The sequence below is a fragment of the Protopterus annectens genome, chromosome 5.part1, assembly GCF_019279795.1.
Source record: "Protopterus annectens isolate FY-2018-M chromosome 5.part1, PAN1.0, whole genome shotgun sequence".
NCBI lineage: Eukaryota > Metazoa > Chordata > Ceratodontiformes > Protopteridae > Protopterus > Protopterus annectens.
The window spans coordinates 120477894-120496448 of NC_056736.1; positions in this window are offsets into that span (position 1 = coordinate 120477894).

Below are 18555 nucleotides of genomic sequence, written 5' to 3' on the forward strand. Positions count from 1 at the left end.
CTCTAGTTAAACATCATTTATAAACATTCCCTAGTGAAGTGTGGAAGTGGAAGTCACCCAATCTTCCATTTGAAAAAACTACCTTTTATACAATGTGCAGTACAGTTCACTTAGTCACACACATGAGGATCAACCAGGTGAACTGTAACTATATATATATATATATATATATATATATATATATATATATATATATATATATATATATATATGGAGAGAGAGAGAGTGAAAGAGAGAGAGATAGAGACATATAGATATATAATAAAGACAAACACACAAGCACACACACACATACATACACATGCACAAACACATACACTCACAAGCACATGCATATGTTCCCTTAAAGATTATGTCTATGTAAATGTATATGTAAATAAATAAATAAAAATAAATAAATATACCATAATTTTTTTCTGCCCTTACCTTTACTTGCTGTTGTATTTCCTTAACGTAGTAATCCCTTCTGCTAACCTGATTACCGTGTACTTTTGCTCACATTTTATTTTTTCTGCTAATTATACACTCAGAGCCCATAGCTTCTTACTTCTTTATTTCATAATGTATTGCTTAATCATTTTATAATGTGCTGCGTCCTCAGTTCAAGTCACCATGCTCATCCTGCTGATGATGTGAAGTTGAGTTTCTGAAGCATTCCATGTTCTGAAGCTCCTCTGCACAGACGTGTGTCTGTCTCAGTAGTTTTTTTCATGTAGTTTGTACTTTTTGGTCAGCCTATACCTCATTAGTAGGTTCTCTTTTAGCTTCTGCCTGTGTTCCTGGCAAATGGATCCCCATTACTGTCTGACAAGGGAGATTACTGAAAGCTTAGCTTACATTTACACAGTAACCAAAGGCCTACAGTAAAGCAATACCTAAATTCCATAATCCACAGTCTCGAATCGATGTATATTGAGTTTTGCCAGGAGACAGCTCTGTAATAAACTGATCCACTTACCTGTTTACAAAGTATGTAAATTCTTACTGCTGTTTTCTTGTATTTTCATCTATAGTTTTTGTAGATTTATAGTAATCAGTTACTGAGTTTAGAAGGGTTTTGTTTAGCAATTTGCATGCACTTTGCATTTTAGAAACTGCAAACATGAAAAACATTTTTTTCTGTCCCACTTGAAGTTGTAGTTTTTCTGTCATAGGAAGAAGAACTTGTTTTTTTACATGGCTTCCATAAGGAATTGTACTTTGAATGGAACATTCATGTGCCAATAGGTCCTCTTGGTTTATTTTGCCTATTTTTTAGTACCAATTATATATTACTGGGCAGACTGTGAAAACATAACTGGGAACGGAAATGAGGTTCCAATAATATAAAAATGTATGCATGGTGAACATAGTCATGATTCATATTCATGTCTGAGGAAAATGTGTGCTGCTATGTGCCTGAATGAAAAGGAGTGAAGATGACAAAAATATTAGAGATGTAGACATTGATATTGCCAGGAAAAGCAGCATAACGGTTTACCTTTATTTGATTGTGTGCTGTTCGTACTTCTGTAAGGTCGGAAGCACGGCAGCAAAAAACTGTAAACACGAAAAAAAATGTGCTTGAATGGCTAATAAGCGAATGTATTTTTCCATTCAGACACATGGACAAATTTGTCCTTGGAAATGTTCTGTAATTTTCTCTTACAAATCACACAAAAGCAGAATCGCACATACCATGTGCGACAAAATGAAGGTAAACCTAAGTGTATCTTATGAGGTAACTAATTAATACCACCTCTTCAACTGGTATGCTCATGGTGATATATCAAAACTTCTCCAGTTAGGAAACTATTGATCAATTATTTTTTAAACACCTTTACTGAATTATCACTTGTGACATAGGAAAACTTACATTTATATAGTCAAACCATATCAGTAAGTTCACATTTACAAACATTATAGAATACATAACAATGTGATCTACAGTCTAAGAAACATTACATAAATTATTCAATTTCTGCCTTCTCTTAAACCCCATTCCTCCTCTAAAACATTTTTTCTGCATGTATTTTTCCCACAATTTCCATTTTTTTCTATGTGATTTACTGCTACGCTTTTCTAAAGATACCACTTCCTGTTCTTTTATCTCTGTTACAATATGACTTCAAGTATAGCTGGTTTAGATTTTGATTTCCATTTTCAAGTAATTGATTTTTAACACCCATCAGAATTAAATGTAATAAGGCCTTCCTGTGTCAAGGCAATTCAGATCCGGTATCATATCTCAGAAAATCATTTCCTTAGCTGCATTCATTTGCTCACCAAGTAACCCTGACAGAGTACTCTGTAGGGAATTTTTAAAGTCTGCCAACTCATTACACTCCCAAAACACATGTTCCCAGTTACCTTTCTCTTCCACATCAAACCTCCTACATTTGCATTCTACTTGAGGAAAAATTCTTCAGAGTCTGATTGGAGTATAAAAGTATTTGTGCAAACACTTCCAGGAAAAATCTTAAACCTTCTAGATGTTGTTGCATATTTGAAAGTCATTTGAGTGTCATACATATGTCCTTCCATTGTTTCTTTATGAACTGCATATCTAATCTCTCTTTCCTATCTTTTCTGACCTCTTCTGATGAATTCATATAGTTATTGTGCAATATTTTATATGCCCTACTAATTAACATCTAGATTCAATTAAAACTCAACTAGTGCAGGCTTTTCATTTAAAATTACCCTACCCCTTTCTCTTTGTCTGTATTCTGATATCATTGCATGATACGGAAGACAATCACTAGCCTGCAATCCAAATGTCTTCTTGGACTCTTCCCATTCTATTACCTTTCCTTCTCTAATTATTGGTTTCTAATTCCTTGGTTCCTTTCTCAGCTTCCTCCAGTAAATTCTAGCCCCCCTCTGTCTATTCTTTGTACCTTAATTGCAGTAATCCCTATCAGCAGAATCTCCTTTCTCCATTCCTGTGTTGGCTTAGTTCTTATTATACTTTCTGCTACTTTATGAATACAATATTCTGTATGACAGTTGTTATTCTCTTTAAGGATCTGCTTCCAAAATCCATTTCCATTTTTCTTGAATTACCCTCAGCTTCTTCATTATCCCTTTCCACTTTATATTGTAGCTTTCTGCTTGCATTATGCATAATAGCCTTAACCGTGTAGCTCTGAAATAGCCATAAAAATCAGATAATCCTAAACCTTCTTGTTCTGTTGCCAAGATCAACTTGTCCCAGTTGACTATTGCCCTCTTCTCCTCGCAGATCAACTCTTTATAAAATACTCTTCACAACCTATCCTCTAGTTGATAAAGTTATGCCTAACCTGTGTATAAAATTAAAGGGACTAAACACATTTCTGCTGCTAGTATCTTTCTATTCATATCCATAGACAAAAGCTTCCATATTCTCAATTTTTATCTTTTGTTTAGTCTCTTCCCACATATCCATAGCTGCCATAAATTAATATTTTTAATCCATACTCCTAAATACTTCATTGTATCATGCCCCTATAAATATGGATATTGTTGTACAAATTCATGTGTGGGTACTTAGTTTATGGCTAGCATTTGTTTTATCTTCATTAATTTTATATCCTGACAAAAACTGAAACTGTCTCAGAATATTCCACAACACTGAGATGTGTCAACCCATCTAAATAATTCTTATTACTTCTTAACCAGACCTTTTTCTTTTGTTTCTACCCTATTTTTAAACACCACTTCCATTGTATTCCACTCACTAGCTACAACTTTTGGAATACTTTGTATCTTCCCTAATAACTCTGGATAACTTCCACTACCCATTCCTTATATTCCTCTGTTTTTAACAGGTAGGTGAGGAAGTACTGGTGTCTCATCTTTACTTCACTACCCTGAAGTTTTATCTTAGTAATTATTTGTGCATGATCTGAAATAATTATTGGATGTGTATGAAAGTTTTCAATTAAATGGACCACTGCCGATCAGTTCTTAGTAGATTAAGACAGTGTACATGCCTTCCTTGGTATGTGTCATCTATGCATTATCTATAGGAGTGCATGGCATTCCCATACCTGTAGAGACCAAGATAAGTATAGCTGTTACTATTATAAATGTGCTGATATTTCAAAGACCCACAAGGGAGCTACAGACGTTTTATTAGGTTTCCGACTATAGAAAATTTAAACATACAATGTTTTCTAAGATGCCACAGGATAAAGCACAATACATGTCTTCTGTGACATTGCTCACTTTCCTCAAGCTGATGGGTGCCACAGGTTGCATTAATTTGCTTTAGTTAATTTTGTGCCATTTAATCAACATGTGACTAAAGTAAACTAAAGTATCGGGTTCCTCAGGAGGTTGCATTTCAAAACAGAAACTCCCCCAGGTCACAAAAGACATAATTCTTTTTCTCTGGAGGCTCTATGTAGCCCTTGATGTGATGATAAACAACAACACCTGATCTTTAAATATTTCTACTCCAAGGACATACAAGCTCAATGAAGAGAGAGAGAAAGTAGTAAGTAAAAGTAAAAATACATTTACTTCTTATCTAACTTGATAATAAAGTCGGTGCATGACTTCAGCAATCCTGATGCAGTGAAACATCAACTGCAGGAAATAGTGACCTTTCTCTGTCCATAGCTGTGACAATAGCAGAGTCCCCAGATTGCACATATGTAGTAAAAAGGATCCTGCCCAGTCTACAGTCACAAGGCTCTACAACTTACCTGTCTGCAAGTAAAATCATAATTATGGTATCCTAGCAACAGTCATTCAGTCTGCATGATTCACATATATTGGATACATCAGCTATATCACTATTTTGTACATAGTGACATTCCAGAGATCCATCCGGTTAATGAGTGCCTATGCCTTGGCTAATGTATAACCTACATTTATAGTGTGTCTAAATGTATTAAACCCCTCTCTGTTGATACTGTGTTACAGATAATGCTGGATACCCACATGAGCCCTCAACATTGCAGAAACACAGAGCATGAGCAAATTCCAGTATACACAACAGATGCGCAAATAAATTTGCAGAACATGTTTTGGACTGCTCAAGCTTTATACCTTAATATGCCTCAGGGGTATTCCAGTATGATCTTGCCACAGCCTGCAAGATGCAAGTAGCATGCTGCATGCTCCATTATATTCAGTGTGTAGAGTAGGCTGGGGAGCCATATGATACCTGTAGTGATGGTCTGTACAAATGCATGGCTAGAAGGGAAACTGCATCAATGCCATTGTCTGACAAGGATTAGGAGGAACAGCAGCAAGTGGCAAGCACACAACCCTCCCTGAGACAGTGACAGATACATGACTCAACAGATCAGGTATAATTGTGATGTCTATTCCAGAACTTAGGGCCCTAGCAAGCATACTGTGACACTGTGGTGTTATATACCTCAAGCATGACAGATGGCTAATATACAGCTGTGCTAATGTATGGTCAAGACTGGCTAAAAATTAGACATCCCCACGTACACCACATAGGAAGGAGGGTTGAGTGAGTCACAGTTGTCATCATGTGTACAGGTGGCTAAGGACCCAATGACTCAAAATTGTAAATGCCAGATGAGTGACCATATCAGAGGAGGTAAGACAGAGGCATCTTTTGTTGATGGGTACTCAATGTCAGGGAAAATTTCTTCCTTTGATGGGGGTGGGATTCCACTACATGACAATGACTTGGGGCTATTCTGTTGGCTTGCTGCATAGGGAATTGGTGTCCAACCTGGTAGTGATGGTTTTCGACTGTGGGGACATGATCTGGATGCAGTCTGACAGTTACTATTGACAAGTAATGCCCTTCTAAATCTTGTAAAGCATTATGGAAAGATTTAAAAAGCCTGAACTTAACTATCGATGAGTAATACCCTCCTACATCTTGTAAGGCTTATAGAAGGATGTAAAAGGTCTGATATTCTCCTAATTTAGAGCATAGAAATTCCCCGGTATGAAGAGGTCTGATAAGGTCTGGAATTTAACAGCTACCCATCTCCCCTCCCCCCTCTGTCTGCTTTCATTTCCTTATTCATCCATCCTAAAGAGTAATGGATTAGTATTTGCACTCTGGCAGATGATATTCTATTGTAAGTACCCACATGCTACCTATTCCAACAAGCAAGTATAATGTCCATTGCATCATGTTAACATAGTTTTCTGCAAGCATATGATCTGTATGCCCTTTTTATTTAGCTCACTAAGTATATAAGCTGTCTCAGTCCTGGCATACAGGGTGTTGAGGTTCAAGGTAAGGAACATGGACCACAGTCCACAGTCAGCCAAGCTAAGGCTTACCTTATAATTTGTCATTCAAATGAGGAAAAAATATATTTCTGATTGCTCAAGCAATATTGCCTATCACTTTAAACTGGTAAAACACTACATTTGCATTGACCTCCCTCCTCCCGAAAGTGCATTGTCCACTGCTTACCTGACAAATGCTTTCCTTTAGATCAGCATGCCTTTCTACCCTGCTGTTTCAGCAAATATGACTTTCTTCAATACACGTTTACACATTTGCAAAAAGGGTGAGAAGTACAGCACATGACCGTGATCCTACTCCCACAGCTGTAACTTCTTAACTTCATATACATGGAGACAATATGACACTTTGTGTCTCACTACACAGCTTGGTGCAAAGCAGTGTAAAAACTGTGAATATCAAAGCACTTCAGACTGAATGAGAGAATGGTCAGTCAGAGAAAGGCATTTGCTTTCAAGAACTCTTAGGTCAAAAGAGCAAGGTTGACCACTCAGCTAATCTCCTAGGATGAGGCTGTTGAATATAAATATAAAATTAAGTAAAGCAGACCAAATACAAACTAGTTTACAATTAGTAAAATACATGCTAAACATCAGAAATTATTACCTTCCTTCTATTTGTAATTGATATAGGACACAGCATGACAAAAATAGCACTTCTTTTGCTTATTTTCAAATTAGGACATCTGCTTACAAGTAGTACAGTGTTCAATATTTGGTGGATGTCCTGCTGTGTCCAGGGCTACAGCTGGTACAAGAACAGCTTTACCTTGTTCTTTTTCCAAGCCTTCCATTTCAGCAGATGGAGGTCAAAGATGATGAAGTCCATGGATTGTTCATGTTCATCCTCAGAGAAAGTGGCCAGGAGAAGAGATTTGCTGTGCTGTTCAAGAGTTGATTGTGGCTGAACCCAACTCTCTGCCCATGATCCCAAGTGCAGTGTCTCATGGCCTTGCTTAATGGCAACATTTCCATTTTTTTCTTTCCTGGTGACTGCCAGTTGTTGTCTGGGGACTGAAGAATAAATTTCCTCTTAGCTTCTGCTGCTCCCTGGGATGTGGCAGAATCTGTTTGATATTTCCCCCTTCTTTGCCCATATAAGTCTCTGTCTCCAAGAAAAGCCTAAAGCTCAGAACTAATGATCCCTTACAGACTTGTAGTTGCACTGGGAATCATAACTGTATCAGAGATCTCATCTCTTTGAAGCACTTTAATCCTGGGACTAATACCTTAGTCTTGTTAAATAATGGCCCAGTGTAGTCTGGTGTGATTCTTCTGATATGACACTTTTGGCCATGGTTTCTGGCCATACTCAGTATCTCTTTTCTATCCACATAACTAAGAAAATGTGCAATGAAGTGTCTGTGAAGGTCTGAAGGTATTCTCAAATTTACCCAGGGGGCCGGCTTGATTACTTGGAGATGATCGCTTGGAAAGAGGTTAGTTAATTCATACCTAATAAAAGCTACTGTTTAATTTCCCTCCAAACCATCTGGCAGTCCAATTATCCTTAAACTATTTTTTCTTGAACAGTTCTTGATGTCATCCATCTGCAGCTCTAGTCGATTGTGCCAATCGTTTACATCCACACTCTATTGGGATTGGACGTCTGAGGTTTTCCTTTGTTCCATTAAGTGCTGACGGTGTCATTCTTACTTTTGATTTATGGCTGCCACTTCCATCTTTGTCTCATATCCTGTAAACTTCAGATGTTATAACTCCATCTTTACTTCCATTAGTAAGGAGTTGAGAGAGGCTTGTGAAGAGAAAACATTCTCTCTTACCTTTCTCAAAACATCCACAATAGAACTATTCTTCTTGGGGATGTAAATATTAACTAGCTAACTCTTCAGTCCCCAAACACTACTTCATGCATCGACTTACACGGCTTTCTACAACGTATCTCAACCCCCACCCATATAAATAGATCACATACCCCCATCTCTCTCATTGACTGGATTTTAGTCACAGATCCCCACAAATACCATAACCCTGAGATCCTACCCGATTCCCTAAGTGATCACTCCCCTGTGAAAGTTCTTAGATACACTCCTCATTTCACTATGCCTCACAGATACATAACCTGTCACAAATTACTCACCTTCTGTCCTGAGACTTTTAATGCCCTTCTCTCCAGGATAAACTGGATACATCTAATCTATCTCCCCCTTGATGAAGCTGTCCACTCTTTCATTTCTACTTTCCTTAACATTCTTAACTCTCTTGCTACACCCTACACTGTTGGCATCAAATCTAATATATCCCCTTGTCTTACAATGTCTCCTGCACCCTAATGGAAACTAGAGACAGGGCAAGGAAATGGTGGGTAAAAACTAAGCTCCCCTCCCATTTGCAAAAATATAAAGAACTGAGAAATCAGGCAAAAAAATACACCAACAAAGACAAAAATAACTTCTACTTTAACCCCCTAGCAGCCCAAAAAACAGATACCAAGAAATTTTGGAACTCTATAAACCAATTCCTGCACCCTGGTAACCCTTCATCTCCCAACCCCTGCCCAGACAACTCAGCAGAAGAAACAGATACCTCATTCAATTACTATTTCATTGAATCCATATCTAAGCTGATAAATTCCTTCCCCTCTACTACCAACTCAACTAATGTTTCCAAATCCTCTCCTACTCTCAACTCCTCTACCACTTTCTCTCTTACAGCTGTACCATCTGACCATATAAAATCCTTGCTCTCTAAACTTAAACCCTGCTCTGCTTTTGCTGACAACCTGCCTCCCTATTTCCTACACATTTCTGCAGAATCCCTTTCCCTCCCTGTATTAATCCTAATAAATCACTCCATCTTAGAATCTAAGGTGCCATCTATCTGGAAAGAATTCTACACCTTACCCATTCATAAAGGAGGTAACTCCACTGACATTACAAACTTCAGACCCATTGGGATACTCTCACCACTCTCAGAAATACTGGAAAAATGCATACACAAGCAAATCATGAAATACCTTCTACAGGAAAACTTGCTCTCTCCTACACAGCATGGCTTTCACCCTAAACATAGCACTGCAACTGTCCTTATATCCTTCATTAATACTATTTCTCTGGACAGAGACAATAATAAGTTGGTCTCCTGTCTATTCCTCTACCTTTCAAAAGCCTTTGATACGGTCTCTCACCCTCTTCTGCTGAAGAAACTGGCTAACCAAACCTTTTCTGCCTCTACTACTACTACCTGGTTTTTCCAAGTATTTCACTGACCATCTACAATCAGTGAGATGGCTCTCAGCTCTCTCCCCTCCTCTTCCTGTCAAAATGGGAGTCCCCTAAGGATCTATCCTTGGCCCATTACTATTCAATATATTCACTAATCTACTCTATACCTCCTGTCCACAGTCATCCCTTGTACAATACGCAGATGACTCCGCCATCATCACTATTGCAGATACTCCCTCTGACCTTATCTCGGCAAATCAAACATCATTTAACTCAGTCGAATCCTGGCTCTATGACAATCAGGTAATTCTTAACCTTAAAAAGACAAAACACTTACTATTTCTCCCAAAGAACTTCACCCAGCTTAAATCTACATTTTCTGTACTGTCCCTCAATAACACCCCCGTTAATTTTGAACCCAGTACAAAACTACTAGGAGTAATGATAGATGACCAACTCAAGTTTGATCTACATGTAAACAACTGCAACAAAAACGCACGACAAAAACTTGTCCTTCTTTATCGAAACAAAAAGTTTCTAACAAAGCAAATTATCCCTCTCTCGTGCATACTTCCTACCTAGCCTTCTGTATAGCTGCCAAATACTTAATCTTAACTCCACACGACTAACTAAACAAGTCTACCTATAAAAAGGTTGGCAGATTTGCTGCTCGCCAAACTTATAAATCGCATCATTGTCTTTCACTTAGATATCTAACCTGGCTGGAATTACCTCACCAGCTTCTACTTTCTCACCTAAAGATAATTCACTCTATACTATGCCTGAAATCCTACTGACCTAGCCTATCTCCCCTCATCTCTCAATATTCCCCCACTAGGTCCCTACGTAGCTCTGACCTCAACCTACTACAAATATGCAAACCTAAGCCTAAAATCGGCTGCAACCTCTGCAGCTACAAGCCTACCATATCATGGAACAAATTACCACTAGAAATCAGGTCCCTCAAACATCCAAATCAATTCAAAACTGCCACTAGACAGTACCTCCAAACTCACTGGTCCTGCCTCTGTACTCATCCTTCCTGATCTAATCCATTAATTCATATGTAATCACCAACACCTCAAACCTTTTTTAAACCTTTTCAACGTATCACTTTTCTTCTCCATCTCTTATCTGCATTTCTAATGTCACATATCTCATGAACTCTCTTCACTGTTTATTGAACATGTTTGTATCGAATAACTTCTCATGTATGTTTATTATGTTTTTTTTTTCTCCATTATTATTATTCTTCTGATAAAATGTATTTCATTGTATGTGTACATTGTAACCCACTGACACTGTTAACACTAAAATTGTAAGACTGTGGAGATTTTTCTCTCCGGGCCTCTGCTGAAAAATGGCTACTTAGGTCATTCGGACTAACCCCGTCAACGAATGTAAAATCAAATAAATAAATAAAGTGTAAATGTTGCCAGAGTCTGCATACAGCTTCTAATTACCGTCCATGAGCTGTCCTTTAGTTTTTATTACCATTTTTCCTTGCTGATTAGCCATGTGGCTAATCAGGTAATTGGTAAAAAAAAAATACTAAATGACTCATCTTCCATGTTCAAGAATACAGTTGTATAATATTTCTTATACTCTGTCAGGATGAGCACCTGGGTATCATAAGAAAGGAGGTAAACATGTTAAGCACTTAAAAATCTCCAGGGCTGGAGCAGAGATGTCTAATGACACATCAACTTGCTTGCCCCACTACCTGCCCGATTGTTGGTAGACATGAGATGCACATGCATAGAAAGGCATAGAGAGTGATTCTCACACATAACTATATCATTGCTCTATGGTAATCCATCACTTCTTCACCAGTGTACTGTTCAGGTCAGATTGTCTGCAAAATGATACAATAGTCATATGAGTAATACTTCCTTATGTTCAGCTGGTTCTGATGTGCAGTGTTGTGCGCTCTGAGTTACACGACAAGGAATATTCCGTCAATGTTCATTTGCATTTGTTATTTTGTATTACTGTTCCTTGTGGCATGCATTTACATGTCTATCGGGGTAACAGAAAGACCACCTTCTCTGAATGACAATTAGGCTTAAATCTATACATCCCTGCCCAGCAGTCTGATGGGTTCACATCTCTGGCTCTCATCTTCAGTTTTACAAAAATGAAAATTTGAAGTCTTACAAATAAATATTACAAAGCAGGGTTATTTGCTGTGGAACTACAACTTATTGAATGAGAAGAAATGATGTATCTTTCCTGCCTCTTTTACAGTTTATGAAAGTATGGGTTGTACCACAGAACAACAGAAAAGCAAATATGATCCTTCTTCATAAAAACTTGGAAAGCAAAGAAGAAGAAAAAACACAGAGGACATCATTTAGTAATTATTGTTGGAAATGTGATAGACTTATTAACAAAATAATTAATTAATGATTAATCTGAGGTCATTGCAGTACTGGATAAAAGGTGGCAAATATATAATGAAGTCACAAACAAGACTAAACAACAACAATATCAAATTAACAGAGAAAAATAAAGGACCCAGAGTGAGATATGGAAAATATTTTCTACTAGAAAAAAATGTTTTATCAAATGAAGATACAAAAGAAGGCACAACTGAAATATTTTCTGACTTGGTCACCAAATAGATATATAATATTTATATGATATAGCCTGGTTGACTTTAGCAACTTTGTAACATAAATCAATAAAAACTATAAATAGACAAGTCAGTCTACTTTGGGTTAAGTCACAGGATAGTTTCTTTGAATAAATACTAGAAGAACAAGGCACAGAAGAGTGCAGCAAACTGAATCCTCAGCGAGGAGTAGTGAGGCACAACTGGTGCATTGCAGAGCTTTGTTACAGGACAATCATCTTTATTCAAGACATCTGCAACAACTGGAAAGGCCGCAGAAATACCTCACTAAAAGAATCACAGGCCTAAAGCAGATGCGCTATGCTGACTGCCTTAAAAAACTCCAGCTATACTCTGTCGCATATCATCTACTCATAGGCGACCTCTGCTTAACATACAATGCCATGTCAAACCCAGAGCTGTTAGACATGCTACACTTAAAGAAATCCCAATCCCTCAGAGCCACATAATCCAGGGATCTAAACCTTGTCATCACAATAAACAAAACATGATGGAGAGATAGGTTCTTGACCCAGAAACTCCCCATACTCTGGAATAGACTGCCCATACATGTCAAGCAGAACGCCTCTTTGGCCCTCTTCAAAAGGAACCTTGACGATTGTATGGGAGAAAGGAAATTCACCCCGGGGATCATGTCAGTCACCCTGCTAGGCAGGGTCCAGGGAAGTAAATATTGTGGGAAGGAAGAAATAGCCAGGGAATTGTTATGGCTAGGCTTGTATAGGCCCTAGGGCCAATAGCCTAGTACCAACCTACAAACCTATGAACCTATTTTCTATATATGTGACATAATATGGAGCTGGAGGCCAAAATATGCCTCTTTTTATATAAATGAAGGATTTTTGTACTCTTAAATAAGAAGGTGCAATGACGTGACTATGAAAGGTTACAAGAATGGTAAAATGATGATAGTATTATATTTGGCAGAGCAAACACTGTTACCTGAGAGGCCAGTCTGACATGACTGAGGGATTCTGTAGCCTTACCTCATGGTGTTCCATGGTGAGCCATTCACTGTAGGTGACCAGCTTTCTCCAGGTCTTTCCTCCTTAGTTCAGAAGCAATATCTTATTATCAGCTAGGACCATAATCCCAATGTTGCTTTTGCTGACAGCCAGAGACCAGCAGAGTAAGTGACAGAATTCATAAGTGTTTTATAGGTTCATAGGTAGGTACTAGGCTATTGGCCCTAGGGCCTATATAAGCCTAGCTGAAAAGGTACCCTGGCTTTTGCCACCCAAGAAAATTATTTTCCTGTGCCCCTGTCGAGCAGAGCCACAGAAGTGATCCCTGGGGTGAATTTCCTATTTCCCATCCAATCATCAAGATTTTTCTTGAGGAGTGCTAATGAGGAGCTTTGTTTGATATAGATAGGTAGTTTGTTCCAAAGTATGGGAAGTCTCTAGGACAGGAATCTATCCCTCCAGCATGTTCTGTTTATTGTGGTGACAAGGTTTAGGTTCCTAGAGCGTGTAGCTCAGAGGGATTGGGATTTCTTTAAGTGGAGCATGTCCCACAGGTCTGGGTTTGACATAGCTTTGTATGTTAGGCAGAGATCACCTCTGAGTAGGCGATATGTGATGGAGTAAAGCTGTTGTTTTTTCAGACTGTCTGCATAGGGCATCTGTTTGAGGCCAGTAATCCCCTTTGTGAGGTATTTCTGTGGCCTTTCCAGTTGTTGCAGATGTCTTGTGAGGTGCATACCAAAAAGGGCATTGTACTCTATAATGGGTCTAATGAGTGATGAGTAGAGGGGAACAATTACCTCTTTTTTCCCGGATGAGAAACATTTTGTGAAGAGGTCTGCCATGTAGAATGATTTCCTGACTACTGTGATGATGTGATTATCAAAGGAGAGACTACTGTCCACCTGTGTCCCAAGCTGTCTTATCATACTTTCAGTGTTAAGTACACTGCCACCTATGTGGCAGTTCATGGGTACAATGTTTTTTCCAAAAGGGATGACAATGCAATTTTTGGCAGTGAACTTGAGGCCATGGCTTTAACACCAGACATCTGTCTCAGTGAGGCCCTTTTGTAGAATGTCCACATCATTAGGAGTTTTCATTATGGCTCCTAGTTTGCAGTCATCTGCGAACTTCATTAGCCAAAGACCTTCTGTGTTAGCTTGTACTTCATAGAAGTAGATACCAAACAGGAGATGACCAAGGACTGAACCCTGTGGTACTCCACTTGTCACTGGACTGAAGTCGGATTTGCAGTCTGCTACTTTCACAGTGTTGGTTCTTTCAGTGAGCCAGTTGGCAACCCATCTTCTGCCATATGGATTTATACCTAGTTTAGTGAGTTTATCTATAATTCCAGAGTGGGGGATGGTGTCAAAAGCATTGCTGAGATCCAGATAGGCTGTGGGAACCACCTCACCCTCATCCACGGCTTTGGTGACCACTTCAAAGAAGTCTATCAGGTTTATGAGACATGATCTACCTTTTACAAACCCTAACTGGGTGGGGTCCAGAGTTTGCAGATTACCAATGTCTTTGTTTATAAGTTCCATGACGATACATTCCACGGCATTGCAGACCAGGCTCATCAGGCTAATGGGGTAGTAGTTCCTGGGGTCCGTGGTGGATCCCCCTTTGTGGAGTGGGATAACCATCACTGTGCCCCATTCAGTGGGTACAAAGCCTGAGGTGAGGCTATTATTGAACATGTACTTAGATGGCGTGCCAGTTCGTTCTATAGTTTGTGGAGAATGCAGCACGGGATGTTGTCAGGTTCCATGGAAGCTGTGTTCTTGGCTTTGGAGAGTGTGGTTTATACCTGTGCAGCCGTGATTACAGGAACTTTGCATTCTTCCAGTATAGAAATGGGCCCTTTAGGGGGTGAGGAGGGGGAGTTAGCACTGAATCTATCTGCCAGGATGTTGGCAATATCAGTTGGTTCTGTATATTTAGTGCCATTGTGCTGTAACTCAGAGCAGATCTGAGTGTTGCCATTGAGATTCTTGATATAGCTATAGAATGCTTTGTGGTTGTCTTTAGAAACAGTGGCGGTTTTGTTTTCATAACTAGCTTTGGAGGATTTTATGAGGGATCTCAGCGTCTTATTGAGGCTGACCAGGTAGTTCCTCCAGTCATGGGGTTTTACTCTTTTTTGCAGCAGTTTCTTTCTTCTGTTGTAGAGTTTATTTTTGGCAGGGGACCACAAGATTGGCTTCCTTTTTTTGGAGGATAGCATCTTGGTTCTGTTTGGGATAGCACGATCCATGCACTTGTGTAAGTGCTTATAAACTGCATTTGTGTAGGATTCAGCAGTCATACCTTTATTCTCCATCTGAATGGGTGTCGTGAAGTTTGCCACTTCTGTCTTAAGAAGCGTGAAGTTGGCTTTAGAGAAATTTTTTATGGTGGTTTCCCTAATGGTGGGTGGGGGCGGGATGTGGATGTCTAGGGTGATTAGCTTGTGGTCGAATTTGACCAATGCGGAAATGACATCTGGTGTGGGATACGAGTCACCCATGTTGGTAATGACCAGGTCTAGGATATTGCTGCTCTGGTGGGGGTGTGGGTAAGTTGATCCAAGGCACTGGAATTTATGTATTCCAGAAAACGTTGAGCAAAAGAGTTGGTACATGAATTGTTTTCCCAGTTAATGGTGGGGTAGTTGAAATTGCCCATTATTAGGGTGTTGGGTTGTACCCTAATATTTTCCAGTGTATCAAGAAATGAGGAGTGGGAATCCTGAGGCATGGTGGGGGATCTGTAGCAAGCTACTGTTTGGATTGCGGTCTTGCCCAGAGTTAGTTGCACTTGGATAATCTCAGATGCATTGTGCTGAGCAACTAGCCTGGAGGTGTGGATATCCTTAATGAATATGGACACGCCTCCAACTTTACTGTTTTGGTTCAGGTTAGGTGGCCGAAAGGTGTGGTATGAATTAAAGCCTGGCAATGCAGGGGTGCTCTCTAGAGCCTTGAACCAGGTCTCTGTCACTGCACAGATGTTGATGTTCTCCATTTTAAGGAGTGCCTCGAGTGAGTGAATTTTGAGGTTTAGACTTCTTGCATTGATTAGCATTACCCTCAAATTTTGCTTGCTTGTACCTGTTACAGTGATGAATTTGTCATTTGAACCTTGCCTAAAAGGCACTATATGGGGTGGTAAGAGCCTTAGCCAATATCCGGAATCCCAAGGGTGACAGGTGCAGGCCATCTCTGGCAAAGCATCATGGTTTGTTGATCATGTCATCTCAGGCAGACAGATACTGGATCCCCTTAAAATGACACCAGAGGCTTAGCCAGTTGCTGAAGTCAGTCATTTTGTCCTTGTACTGTGGTATCATTCTGGGTGATGGCAGGATGTTACTCAGGGCTAGGGTCATACCTGCTTGGGTTACAAGATCAGAGAGCTCCGCTATGTCTCTTTTGATGTAGTCCACAGAGGTACATCTCAGGTCATTCACACCAACATGGACAATGACAGAGTCATATTTGTACTTGTTGTGGAGTGACCTGAGTGCATGCATTATGTGGTGGATTCTGGCACCCAACAGGCAGCTGACAGTAACTTTGTTTAGCCTGGTGAGTGGAACATCAGTGTGCCTGACTATAGAGTCACCTATGACTAGAGTGTTGGGTACGTTGTTAGGCCTTATGGGCTCTGGTTAGGTGGCACACTGAGTTTGTGGGCTATGTGTCATTTGGGTTGTGTTGGGGGAGTGGAGGTTGCTTTCATTTCTGCTTTGGAGGTCTCTGTTGCTTGAGCAGATTTTTATTGAGAGCCTCCACAAATGTAGGTGTGTGTTTTCTGTTTCTATGTGTGTGTTTTGGTGGTGTAGGTTTTGAAGGACTATGTGATGAGTGTGGTGTGGTGCAAGTGTTCTCCTCTTGACTGTCTAGTCCAGTCTTGGGTGAAGAGAGCTTTGCTTCCAGTTTGGCTATATAAGTGCATCTCTCACAGGTTTTAGTGTTGGGTAGTAGGAGGAGAGGGTTGTCTGTGTACATAAGGCAATTGCTGCATTGCCCCAAGATACCCAGATTCATCAGGTAGACAGGAGAAAACACCAGGAGCTGACCCATATACATGCCTGGATAGATGCTTATCTATTAAGTACTAAAACCTGTTTTCCTCTAGACAAGTGAGGAAAGTTGAGTGCTGTAGTAATTTGTAGCTTATTTAGCGCTTACAATGAGTTTTGAACAAGTGCTGAGCTCAAAGAAACAGATTTGAGTGCTAAAACTAAAAAAACTGACTAGTTCTAAGGGAAAATTTGAAGAACAGACTTTATGGCGCCGGGAATATTTTGACCCTAGCTAAGTGGCAATGCATAAAGTGTATTTTTTTTTAATATAACAGTAGCAAATGAGCAAACTGATTTAAACAAATTAATCAATTAACCAATAAAAAGCTAAAAACTGAGCTCTGTTCCAGCATTCTTCAATCAAACAAGTTCTAACTGCACACTCCTGCCACTAGGGTGCAGGGGAACATTCTCCCAAAAAAGATGGCCTGGATTAGTGCTCAAGTTATATAAACAAAGCTAGATTCAGCAGGTCTGAATCTAGTCTTGTGCTACAGCAAACAAGGCGCACCAATTTCAGAAAGAAACAGTTCAAATAAGCAGGCACAATAAGCCTTTAACCAGAAACTCCCAGCTCAGAAGGGCAGAATCTACCCTTTCCTCAAACAAGAATGCAGACCACACCTTCATAATGTAAAATAACTGGCCCTAAGCCCAGGTGTTTAAACCAGAACTAATACACTTTTAAAATAACAGACACTAAGCCTTCAATCAGCAACTCCAAGCTTAGAAGGATGTAAGCTACCTGTTCTGCCACAAGAGTGAAGACCACAAACCATCTTAATGTAAAACAACTGGTCTGAAGCCCAAGTGTTTAAACCAAAGGCTTAGAATAACAGTTACAATTTAATCAGGCTACTAACAAGCAGTAATAAATTCAGCAGAATAAATGCAGTTAAGTACTTTGAAGAACATGCAGCAAAAGCAAAATAAAGTAATAAAGTAGGAAGCAACACAAATACAGTAAAACAGATGAATAAAGTGCATTTTTTTATAACAATAGAAAATGAGCAAACTGATTTAAACAAATTACCCAATTAACTAGTAAAAATACTCAAAACCGAGCCCTGTTCCAGCAGTCTTCAATCAGAAAAGTTCTAACTGCACATTTCTGTCACTAGGGTGCAGGGGAGCCTTCTCCAAAAAAGATGGCCTGGATTAGTGCTCATGTTATATGAGCAAAGCCAGATTCAGCAAACAAGACACACCAATTTCAGAAAGAAGCAGTTCAAATAAGCAGGCACAATAGGCTTTAACCAGAAATTCCAAGCTCAGAAGGGCAGAATCAAGCCTCTCCTTTTTTAAAAAAGAAGAAATAGAAAAGTGGAGCATTAATGCTAACATACCTGGTCAGATTTTTTCAATTTTAACTAGTTGTGAATGGGAGTTATTGTATTGTCTCAGACACTAATCCAGGTTGCACTGTAAAATGTATTGGTATCCCGATTCCTTCTCTTATGACTTGTTTTACTGATG